This window comes from Bombus terrestris, chromosome 12, assembly GCF_910591885.1.
Source record: "Bombus terrestris chromosome 12, iyBomTerr1.2, whole genome shotgun sequence".
NCBI classification, from domain to species: Eukaryota; Metazoa; Arthropoda; class Insecta; order Hymenoptera; family Apidae; genus Bombus; species Bombus terrestris.
The window spans coordinates 10,176,928-10,189,668 of NC_063280.1; positions in this window are offsets into that span (position 1 = coordinate 10,176,928).

Here is a 12,741-nt window from a genome sequence, read left to right on the forward strand (position 1 = left end):
CCGATCGCTGGGGGTAAGAGATGCCCGTTCTCGAGTACAGGATACTGTCCCGAATGGCTACAGGTGATCTCTTCTATTCTGTGAGAACATTCCCACAGCATCCGTGCAACGTGTCACCCCTTCTGTGCCAAATACCGCAGCCTACTTCTCGTTCAACCCCTCGTGTCTATGTTTCCCGGTGTTTCGTCAAGCACCTTTCAATTCTCTCTCCTTTCTCTTTTTCCTTCTCTTGATCCAGCGGAGGTGCCACGCTACTGCTCTACTGCACCCCTTTCTCCCGGCCAAAGAAGTTCGTTCGACGATCGGCAAATCGTCGCGGACGAGGTAAGTTGAACCTAACCCCTCGTCGAACTGGCTGGCTCGCAGAATGGGAAACGGTTAGAGGTATATTTCTTCCGGAACCATCACGAGATATTTTCTTGCTTGTATATCTGCTCCGTGTGTCTGCCTGTCTCTTTCTTTCCTACATTTTATTCACGTTCGTTGGCTCTTTTCTTCGTTCGACCCCTTCTCCCGTTCGTTCGTCGCGTTACGCTGCCGGGTTCCGAGAGAAATATTAGGCCGAAGAATACGAGACGACGACGGGACGCCATTGTCCCGGAGATAGGAGGACTGACAACAGAAACGATTCGCCAGCTCATCTTTACCTGAACGATTCCCGGCTTGTTTTCCTCGTCGAACAGGGAGATTCGTGAAAACTCGTGGCCCTGCGGGATCAGATCCTTAAACGAACGCATGAATAGCACCTTTTTTCTTTCTACTGCTATTCTTCCCTTTCTATCGAAAGATAAAGGATTTTAGTCGGTGAATCGATGGATCGATTACTTTCCCTTGTTCGCTTTTTGTTCTTGCGTTTTCGTAAGATGCACGATTTTCATAGAACGCAAGGTTGTTATCCTAGATTTCTATTAATTGCGGTATTAGAATGAAAGTTCCATTTGGTCGATGTGACATATATAAAGACTTCCTTTTTTCATAAATTTAAAAATTAACGTTTTCAATTCATACTGCAAAGACATAGAATATATATTTTATATAGTAGAGTGTTCTTGTAACGTAACAATAATAATTTACAATATGTTCTGAATTAAAAGGTAGGAAAAGGAAACGTGTCAAGGAATAATCTATAAACTGTAAAGCTTTAAATTAAAGTAAAGATAGATAGAATCAAACATACGTACTTCGTTTTAAATAAAAGACGAAACAATTTGACAGACGCTACGATTTGTAGATCTGAATAATAAAATTTTTCAATCTTGCCGATATTTCTTTAAAAATATATCCGTCTCGTAGAATATCGACAGAATAAATTTCGTTACAAGATCTGTTGAACGAGAATACAGGTATTCACGTCGAAACAGGTGGAGGTAACATTTCCTTTCCATTCGTCGCGAAGAATCGATCTTTTATATCCTGGGAGCAAAGGTCGAACGTCGAGGAGAATTGAGTCGTTTCAGAACCAGATTCGCAGTGACGTCCGGTGACTCGCATTCTGACCCCTGTGACCCGATTTCCGGTTCGTCATCTGGACCTCTGACCACTGGACAGGTCCCTGTCACGGTCCCATTAGGATATCGTTTCACGGGATTCCAACCCCCTGGAAAAGAAAGGGAAATCAGAACGTGTCTCTCCGCCCCTGACAGTATGGAACCCTTTACGCGGAATTCAAACGGTCTAACGATTCGCAAGAAGATTATTTTCAGCCGGTTCTTCGGTAAAATCATAGACCGATTGCTCGAATGTACAATGAATACGTTTGAGAATATTATTTGAAAGAAGTTTGAGCAAAGGAGAAATGAAACCGGTTGTTGGGAATTAAATATTTCATTAATTGGACATTTCTTTTTTCGCTCTTCGTTTAATTATTTTAACTGAAATTTTATCGATTAATCTTCGATATTTGTGATTATCTTTCATCTATTTCACAAGTAATTTATCCTCCTTCGCAAATTCTTGTATCTGTAACTTATATGAAATACGAAACTGGAACATTCTAATTGAATATCGCTATTTTATATAAATCTTGGAATTATAAGATCCGCGATATCGCTGCCTCTTAGAATTCGTTGCCATTAATAACTTTAAGATCTCGAAGTATATAATATCCAGTCAATGAATTAATATCAATTATTAACATCGATTTATCTCCGTATTTAGTTTCATAAATCGAGGATTTGAACGAAGTTGGAGGGTTTTAGCGTAGAGCTTAAAATTATTTGACGCGGATGAGAATGATCATTAAAATAACAAATAGAGAGCAGAGTATAGAAGAAGGACGAGGAAAAAAATTCTCCTAAGTAAAAATCGAGGATTCGTCTCTCATAAGTCCTCATGTATCTGAGGATCTATACGAAGGACGAGGGTCCTGTCTGAGGATCCTGTTCATGTGTCACCGGCTTAAGGAGCCTTCTTAATTCAGACTGGTATCCACGCACGGGACCCCATGCCAACGTGACGATCATGATCTCAGGTGGTTTCTGGAATCGCCGCTTGTCAAATCGAATCCTTCCGGGCCGAAAGGGCGATTTACTTTTTCACAGCATGTCTGTCCAGGCGCCAGGACCTATGCAAATAACGGTAACGTATACCTATGGGAAAATCTCTAGGAATCGAAAGATTTTATCGATTTAATAACGACGGTTTTTCGAGATCTATAGCGAAAGAATATCTTTAGTGGCAATATAAAATCATCAACGAGCGATTTAAAAGTTACTTAATCTTCGTAACGAATGAGAACGAAATATTCCGTTAATAAAGCAAAGAATGCACACGGTAAAACTAACGTATCGAAAGTTATTTACCTTCCGAGCATCTAGAATTCTAAAAATTCGTCAATTACAAGTAAAACGTTCTCACGATAATTCGAACAACTTCACAGATCTACGTTAACTAAGTAACCCATCCTTCCCTTTAATGAAGTCTAAGAACCTTTTACCTTCGTACCTTCTCCTCCATTCACCTTTGCTTATTATTAGCACCTCTTCTTTAATCGACTCATACTTACCTCCATAAACAGCCGGTAACCGTGAAGAAACGAGGAACTCTCGCTTATAAATTCAACAGACACGCTAGAAAACCGACATTCAACCACATTGATTACTCGCGCGAATTCTCCGATCAAGAACCTCGATCGTTACCACGTTACAAGATATATAGAACGATAAAAGCGGTTACAAGGAGGAGTTAAAAGCGATGACCGCTCGTCAACGGCGTTGGGGTCATCCCCGTGGGAGCCACGGGTCAACGAAGTCGAGGAACACGAATAATCGGCTGAATTCACGAACTGGTCGTTCACTGTGTCGTTCAACGAACCGGAAACCAACAAACCAGCAACGATCTCGTTTCGAGAGGCGATTCACGATATCGCGGCGTGGTCAGCACGCGTGCTACTCGCAGGTTGCTGTCGAATTGAGACCAACAGGAACAACGACGACGTCCATTCCTGAATCACCGGTTCTCTAGACTGGTACAACGTCAAGATGAAGTGGACGACGGGTGGAAAGGTGGAAACTTTGTCAACGGTCGTTCTTCACGGGTCAGAGTGGCTAAGGGTCATCCACGATCGCGTGGACAACTCGTTAGGAGGGTGAAAGGTTTCCAGTATCGGGAGCAGGTCGACGTCGAAACTAGATCGGCACGAACCCACGTGCTTTTCACATTTAGAATGGTCAGTCTTGTTTCCTCTGACAGGGTCGTCTGTCAAAGGATTACTAGACGATCAGCGTGGCTAATGACTACTGGTCTATTCCGCTCCAAGATAGATACAGGAAACGATTGCTGACTGGTTCTCAAATTTTGATCGATGAGATAGTATTTAAGCTGGGAACGCTTCTTTGCTTCCTGTCGTGTAATTCACAGGCCATCTACAATACAGATTGAGGATTACCGGACAACTGTTTCGAATACTGTGGAATATATTAGGTTGTCCGAAAAGTTTCTTTCGATTTATGAGGAAATAATAGACTCACAACGTTGTTTGTTTTATATTATTTTGTCGAATTACATACGATCCATTTTGTTCTGTTGAGATAAACACCGCGATATTTCGCAGACTTGGTTTCACGTTTGCACGAAGATGCATTGTTGTAAAAAACACGTTTGCGAAAGAAAGACACTTTCCGGACAACCTAATATGTACTTATATCCATGAATGGAGTTGAATGGACTTGAAATGGACTTGAAATGGACTTGAGCCGTAATAATTGTTAATAGGTAAAACTATTTAACTCCCATTTTGTTGATTGTGCTCATGAAAATATTATATATACTTTCGTAAGAATCCGCAACCTAATATCCAACAATTAAACTATGTATCAAATGTTTTCTTGGCAAATAGTAAGTTGTCTTTTACAACGACGCATCTTTATACAAACACGAAACCTAATCTGTCGAACGTTGTGATCTTTATCTTGATAGAACAAAATGGATTATACGTAATTCGATAAAATAATATAAAACAGAAAATGTGCATCTATTATTTCCTTATAAAACGAAAGAAACTTTTCGGACGACCTAATGCATATGCTTGTATTACTATCCATAAAATATATTTGAATATGTATCATTAAAAATTCAAAAAATATCCATCCTTCAGAAATTATTACATGTAGTGTATCATTTATTAAAATGCTTAGAAAGATAAACAAGTACAATGAAAAGAGAAAATGTTATATTGTAGCGAGTAATAAATTTGTACGAATAATCCATATACAAACGTAATTAGTCTGTCATGAGGTAGTAGAACAGGAATTTGACGGCGTGTTTCTTCCTGATAGAAGTCTGGTAGGTCTCCTTCCGGTCAGTCAGGGTCATGTGTCGACGGATTATGAGGTGACGAGCGCGGCTAATGGTCGTACGATGATCTTGACCCGTGAGACGCGTGTAATCCGTCGCTGGCCACACGGGTCCTTCGGGGCACCGTGATAGGGGTTCTGGCTTTCCAAACAAGTAATAAAAGCGAACTTACGACTGCAAATAGCGTGTATATTACGCCTTGACTACGAGTTGGCAAACACTTGTATGCTCGAGCAACACGCTGTCCGACTATCTTTCATTTTGAAGAAATTTATTGGAAGTCCATGATCCAGAAGGATTAGAAAAGTCGAAGGAAAGTTTGCACGTTGTAATTAGGTTGATATACAATATCCGAGAGGTCTCGACGTTTACTAAAAAGTTCAACTTTGTTACAAAACGATTATCGTCTAAAATGATTAAAATATTTATCTATTTAAGTTTGAAGAATTTTGATTCTAATTCGTGGATTTTGAGTTTCCATTTCGTTCATTAACTAAAATTTAATTACGGATTCAAAATCTCGAAATATTTCATATAACATGAAAATTCAAACAAAAATCATGGAATAACGATTAGAGCGATTAAAACCATGTTGGTATTTACTCGTTTATGATTAAATAGCATTCAGCCATAATTAAAGGATAAGCATACAATATGATCTAGAATCTGTGGAATTCGGAAAACAGTGACTTTTAAGATACTAGGCAACACCAAACAGATTCGATAACAGCAAGGAAACGATTAAATGCAAGCAGCTGTGTGAAACTGGCAAAGTGGTGCATTCAAGGGTGGGAAAATCGTGGCTGCATAGTCGTTTACTTCGAATAGGATGCTGCAAGGGAGTGATCTTTCTTTTTCAGTGACGTCACCGAGCAGCTCACGAAAGCAGCTGTTGGCTTTTGACTATGCCTACCCCAAGATTGATTGCCAGATTAGTCCAAGTATTTCCAACACGGAAAGGGTTCGTTTTCGGTATCTGTTCCGGTGAAGAAAGTTGATTTCATCCTCTCGATCGAGATCATCTCTTTGAAGTCGCATTAACCACGCGTCTTCCCTCTTTAACAATCCGTATGACTATCGCTAAAACGAACGTAGCTTTAATCAAACATTGCACGTTTTCAATAGCGCCAAGCCATGTACCAAAAACATTTCCAAAAAATTATCATTTCAATAGGAAACATGAAAAGATTTATGCGCTTTACACTTCATTATGCAGATCGGTCTTCTTTTTCAAATTTAAAAAAACTTCAATCACGTTGAATTTGTCCGCGAATCGCTCGCATCGTGCATAATCCACGCGTTCTAAAATAAAAAAAAAAAAAAGAAATTCAAAAAGCGAAGAATTCGTGAAAGAGAGAAACAGAAAATCAGAGTTCGACCTCACGGTGCCAGAGGTTGTTGCTCGTTAACAAAACGAATCCGCGTTGGCCACATGCGAAAGCTGGCCCCCGTCAGATTTTTCAGGTGTCCAGGTGACAAATGATCGTCGTACGTGCGGATGCATTTCTTCGTGGATTTTCGCAGCCGCGCGGCTTGGCTCGCGCGCCTCAGAGAAATGAACCTGTTGCAGAGGTTTATGAGAGGCATTAGCATACCTCGTCGTTGGCCTCGTCTCCTGGCCAAGGGGCCCGGGGATCGGCGGCACGATGCATCGTCGATGCACCGGCGAAACAGCTGCGAGATAAAAAGAACCGACCGGCCGTGGGGAGTGCACTTGTTGCGTCGGTACTTTCGATACATGCCGCTATTTCGTCCAACACCCGCTGGATAAGGGATGAATTTTTTATTCCGCAACGATACTATGATGGACCATGACCTCGATAGCATGATGAAGCCGTGGAATGCCGACAGATTTTCCAGCGCAGATTTCTAGTTATTCTTGAGTGAAATTTTGTACTAATAAAAAAAAAAAAAGAAACTGTATTTCAGTTTGAAAGAATTTATTATATAAATTTACACTTTTGCAATTCAGTCTGAAACGTATTTTATATGTTTGCTTCTTGACAATTTTATTTTATCATTACGTTATTAAATCACAATTCTACTTCCACAACTTGCTAGTTGTTATATCTGCTATTAAAGTAGGAAATTAATATCGTCATCATTAAGTTTTCTTTCTTGAACGAATAAAAATCTGTTTATGGATGATTAACTAAAAATTAGTTGCACTTAGCGAAATCTTTTTATCGCGAAAATTGATCGTTATGACGTTTCTCACTTGATAACGTTTCACGCGTTTCAACCGTAGACGAAAGTTCGCGACAGCTGTGAACTTCTAGTTGGCACGTTTTCCTCTTCCGTTGGATGCTGACAGTGCATTGTCTCCTGATTCGTGTAAGAGGACGCCAAGCTGCGAAAATAATTGCTCGACGAAAGACAGAGCGGCGTCGGAACGAGTCGGTGGAAGAAAGCAAGGAAGGAAGGAAGGAAGGAAGAAAAGGTGAAAATAAATAAAGAAAGAAAGAAAAAAAGCAGTTCCCAGGATTCGAATGGCCTCGTATGTCTCCTATAAAGGGAAGATTGTTCTGCTTCCATTCTGCTTGGAGGGATGCCTGAAAACGAAGGGTCTTCTCGCTTCTTGTGGCACCGCGAGGGGTGGTTAAGAGGGATGCTGCTGTTTCTGTTCCCGCTGCCGCTGCATCTGCCCCTTTAGTGTAATGATATCTGAAAAAAAGACAGACCCATTCATTGGTACGCCTCTCGACCATCAATTTACCTCTTAAATAGATTCTCGACGGTGCATCGAGCTCCTTTCATCCGAATTATCGAGATTTTGTCTTCTGATCAATTGATAACGATGCCCTTAGCGTATCTAGTTCTACTTCTCGCAATTTTCCAACGTCTCGTAACCTGACTAATATCTATGCTAAAATCTCTTCACTAACAAAAGGATATCACACATGCTCCGTAATATATCAATATTCGCTTGGATAACTCAACGACTTGCACATTTTCGCTGTTACGAAAATGTTCTATCGTAGCGTTATACCTTATTACAATACCTCTCCTTCGTCCCATATCGAATCGAGAAATGATAGAATACAAGGTACGAGAGGCTGGTCCCAGGAAAAGGTTTCGATCTCGTTTATACCAACCGGGGAATCGCGGAGGAAGATCTCGCAGGACATTCAAGAGGGACGTGATGCGATTCGCTTCGGTGCTACGTCGGTAAAACGCCACTTCACGCCAGGAATACAGAAATCAAAATCACGAGGCCGCACGCGGAGCAGGTTAGAAACAGGGCTACGAGAACCAACTCACCAAGACACGTATTCTAGTAAACGTATTGTAAACTCAGAACTGGACAGACTAGACGTTGCAATAGAGAGAAATAGAGACGAAAGCTCGATCGCGATCACGAATCGAGACGATCGTTTTTCCTTCGTATTACGGTGGATTTCCAGAAAAGGCGAATCGGCATGGTCATTTCACGGGCTGTTCCGCATTGTCCTGCAGGAGCAAAGTGGAAACACGGTAACAGGAAGAAGAGCGCGAGCGAGGGGCGAGAGACAGACAGGCCCGACACCCTATATTTTGGTCTCATTTTACTAAAAGCCGATCGTATTTCACGATTCCACTCGTCGCGGGGACAATACGTCTGCGTGCCGTTTTCTATTCGCCACTGCGCTCCACGACGTTTCACCGTCTATCCGTGAGCCCGTTTTCACGAAACTCGTAACCTGACTTGGGGAACGACAGCTTTTTTTTTCTTTTTTCTCTTCTTCGATATCTGCTTTTCTTTCATTTCTTCGACTTTCTAAAATCGGCACCGTATATAGAGAGGCGATCATTTGTCCGCAATTTGACCATAAATAGAGCCAACGACGGGGATATTTACTCGCGTAAAGAAGCTTTTTATATCGGTTTTTTTTCATTACTACGAGAAAATTCTTTTTTCGTTTTGGTTTTTCGTGCTCCTTTTTCAACTGTTTTTTTTTCTTTTTTATAGCCAGGATCGTGTCCTTTTAGAAGAGATATATTGTCGTGGGTTCAAATGGCAGCAACCGCGACCGAGCAGCGTGGAAATTTCGAGGATTCCGAGGAGATCACGTGACGGATTTGCGAATAATATGGATCATGTGAAGCGTCAATAAAGGAACGCGCAGAAGTCGAGCGGTTTATGAGCGTCAACGATGTTTGACTTGTCGGAGGCGCTTATAGGGATGAATGTTTTAGAATATAGTTGCTTAAGACTTTAAAATGCGTAATTGCAATTAGTCGATATTGTTCATAGTAGTTTCATAACAGAGAACTCTGTAACAGCAATTTAGTATAGTACAATAAATTCTTTTCATGTTTGACATTTTCGATACGATCAAACCGTTTGAGAAACCGACAAAGGAAAAGAAAGTTTAAATGCCCGTTAGAACGCTCGTTACATAATATCTGATCTACAAATCAAGCAAAGGCGATGGCTCTTTATTAACAGAATGCAACGGATACCGAAGGCGATCCTTCTTTCGTACCTGCAGCTGACCGGGGACAGTATCCTTGCTCGTCCCGTGGACGATCCTAAATTAATATTCAAATCTGTATCAACGGGCCTCTGTGAATCTGGCCAACGGCCTAGAACCATTGTCATGTCGAATTTCGTAGTATCCCGGTGTTCTGAAGTGTCCTCCTAGATCGTCCAAGGATTCGACTCCGATTCAATACCCCCACTTTGCCGGCACTTTCGTTCCCTTCTTGCGATTCACTGGACGAGGACTTCTGCCTGCATAGTTTTTTTTCTTCGAAGAACGAACGCCATTGGTCCAACTATCGCTGTATGACTGACCTAATTATTCCGACCTACTGGGAGCAGGTGGTCGAAGGTATGATTCCTTTTAACGCGATCCTACTTCGTGGGTTACACGCATAAAATTTTGTCAAGAAACTATACCGCAACGTATATCTGTCTTGAAAGTTGTCGATACTTCATTGAACATACATCAGTTTATAAGGCACTTTTAGAATTCGCAGTTGATCAGATAAATAGAGCGGAAAAGTTACATAACTCGATCCGACAGTTTCTGTTGTTGCTAAATTATTTCCAGAACATTTGAAGCTATACCAGACGCCGCTGGTATCGAGCGACGCGGTATTAACGCGAACACATGCGAACGTTTCGTCAGTTCTCAAGGAAAGATTCCCTAGACTACCGAATTCTTGGAAAGACAGATTAACGATTCCGCTTTCGAGTTTGTCTGGCAACGAGTTATTACGTCGTAATTACAATGTACGGATTCGCGAACGACAGTGGGAAATAAACATTTTTAAGAATTAATCGGTCTACGTCCAGATTCCTCTTTCATTTCTTCTGTGTATCTCTTTTGCCTCTACTTTTTTCGTTTTTTTGTTTTCTTTTTTTGGCTGTTGTCATTATTATTGCCTTTTAATAGGTGCCGACGGTCTTTTCGTCTGTCTGAAATCCACCGATCGCCGACGTGGAAATCGTGGGAGCGGGTGTCTCTCGAATAAAACGAATTATCATATTAATACCGGCGTGTCATCGTCGCATTATTCATGCCTGCTCGCGACGAATATCCTCCGGCTCCGCTTATAAATCACACGCGTTCGTGGAAGTCGGTCTTTTCCTGTGATTTTGAAAATTCGGAGCCCATCATTTACCAAGAATCTCATGCTCTTCTTTCCTGATAATTATCCAACGACTCATCGTTCTGTTGTTTCGTATTATTAGGATAATATTTCATTTCGTTTATGATGTTCGACCGTGTACCCTGGAAATTCTGTTTCTCTCTTTGTACTTAGATTTTCGGGTATCGTATAATTTCGTAAATCGTTCGCATCGATTGGAGCAATTGTTCGACCGAGACGCTCGCATTTCGAATCCTCAAAGCCTACGATGCTTTATTTCTTTGATATTTTAATTTCTCTCGACTAAAATAAATTTGGAAATATTGAAAATTTTATGAAAATCAGCTTTTTTCATTCAATCTGAGAGTTTAACAATATTCTCTTCGAGATTTATTAATTTGATATCTCATCATTAAATAAATCAATTGTGTTTCACGTTTATATCGAAACAGCGGATTATAAATTATTACAAAAATCGTCGAAAAAATGGCTGGCAATTATCATTCACGTTGCGTCGGCTCTATAAAAAGATTTGAGATTTGTTACATCTAAAAAAAAACTCTCGAAAGCTTGACTTTACAAACCTTTCGACTTGTAAAACCAGTCCACTTGTATCCATGATTTTCGAAAAGGCTAATAACCTGTGTAGCTCTCGAAATGCTGAATAATTTATTTGAACTTTGCACAATCTCGAAATATTATTCTTTTCATTTTATATAACTTCTTCCAATTATAATATATCCACTTCACAAAACTATCTCGAAAATAAACAAAAACTCATTAGTTCTTCTGTATAACCAGAAATTAAGCAAACAGATTTGCTTCTCATTCTCACCGTATATCCATCACGAAAGAAATTCTCGAAAATCTTTCGATATGCTTGTAAAAAGATCGTATACGTAAGACTGAAAAAACAAGGTTATTCCCAGTGGATGATTGGACGGAAAGAAAATAAAAGGCATAAAAATACATAGGATTTTTTCTTTACCCTTTTCTTTTTTTCCTCTTCGAAGACCGAGCACCGTATTGCCGAGATTCAAGCAATAATTCAATTAGCCTCGAAGATTTAGTGGCGCGGACTCCATAATTCACGGTGCACCGTACGAGTGAAATAGAAATGGAAACGGACGCGACGGGGGACACGGGAAGGAGAAGGCGAACAGAGATGGAATACCGGCGGCTAGACCCACCTTGGCATAAATTAGAAGAACAATGCACGAGGACCAAGGTGGACGAGCGTAATGGCACCGGCCAGGGGTACACGGAGGACACTAATAATATAAGCCGTGTGCGTTGCACCCGCTGGCCAGCCGGAAGAACGGCCAAAATTCGCGCGCCACACATGCGACTCCGCATCCTTCATTCTTGAATCTAACTTAAAAACGTATTATCTTGCAGTTTCCTCGGTTTCATGGTTAGGATCATTATTCATACGATATTCGTCGTTTCTTTTTCCACGAAACTTTTTCATCGCTCGTTTCTTGGAGATAGATAGAATCGAAAAGAACGATACGTTAATTCTTTGTCACGTTGTATGATTTCGTGATTTTTAGTCAGTAGGCCAATTCACTATACGATTAACAAGCAACCATTCAATCTCGCTGAAAACAAACCTACGATCGTCTTCTTGTAGAATCTTCCGTTGGAACATGTAAATGTTATTTGACCGTTGAAGAAATCGTATAACGTCCGATCTCCGGAATAGACCAAAGTATCGTTTCCTTCTGGAGCCCCCTTTGTAAATTTGATCTTGCCATTTTCTAACCTACCGAGAAACCGAGATTTTCCGTTTTCGTAACGACGTCCATCTCTCCAAAAAATAAAAGAAAATCCCCAAAGGATGAGAAAAAGGAAGAAACCGATCGAATAAATTACGAAGAGAGGGCAGGCCGAATTCGACGAAGTAGAAGTCGAGGAAGCGGACGGCTATAGTAGCGAAGGGTGTTCGCAGAGGGGATGCTAATAACTCGGGGTCTGACACGGCCGATGTCCCGCAGAAGGAGGAACGGACAGAGGCGAAATTCATGCGTAATGTATGCGATACGCGAGAGGCATGGCAGCGGCGCGGCGTCGTTGGCCTCCCAAACAATTAGAAAGGGTCCGTCGTGGCGTGTACGAGAGGCGAAGGCCGAGAACGGCCAGCGGCGAGGGCTGGCGACGTAGGGGTTGCGTTTCAATTTCGCTAGGAACCGTTATATTGCAACGTCTTCCGAAATTAAAACGCTTGGACTGTTTCCAACGCGTGCGAATGCTCGGGACGAAGATAGGAGGAGTACGAGGAGCAGGGCAGAACCTCGTGGCACGAATACATTTCTCATGAAACATTTTCTACGACCGTACTTCCAGCCAGCGGCCTTAAATGTCCCGTAA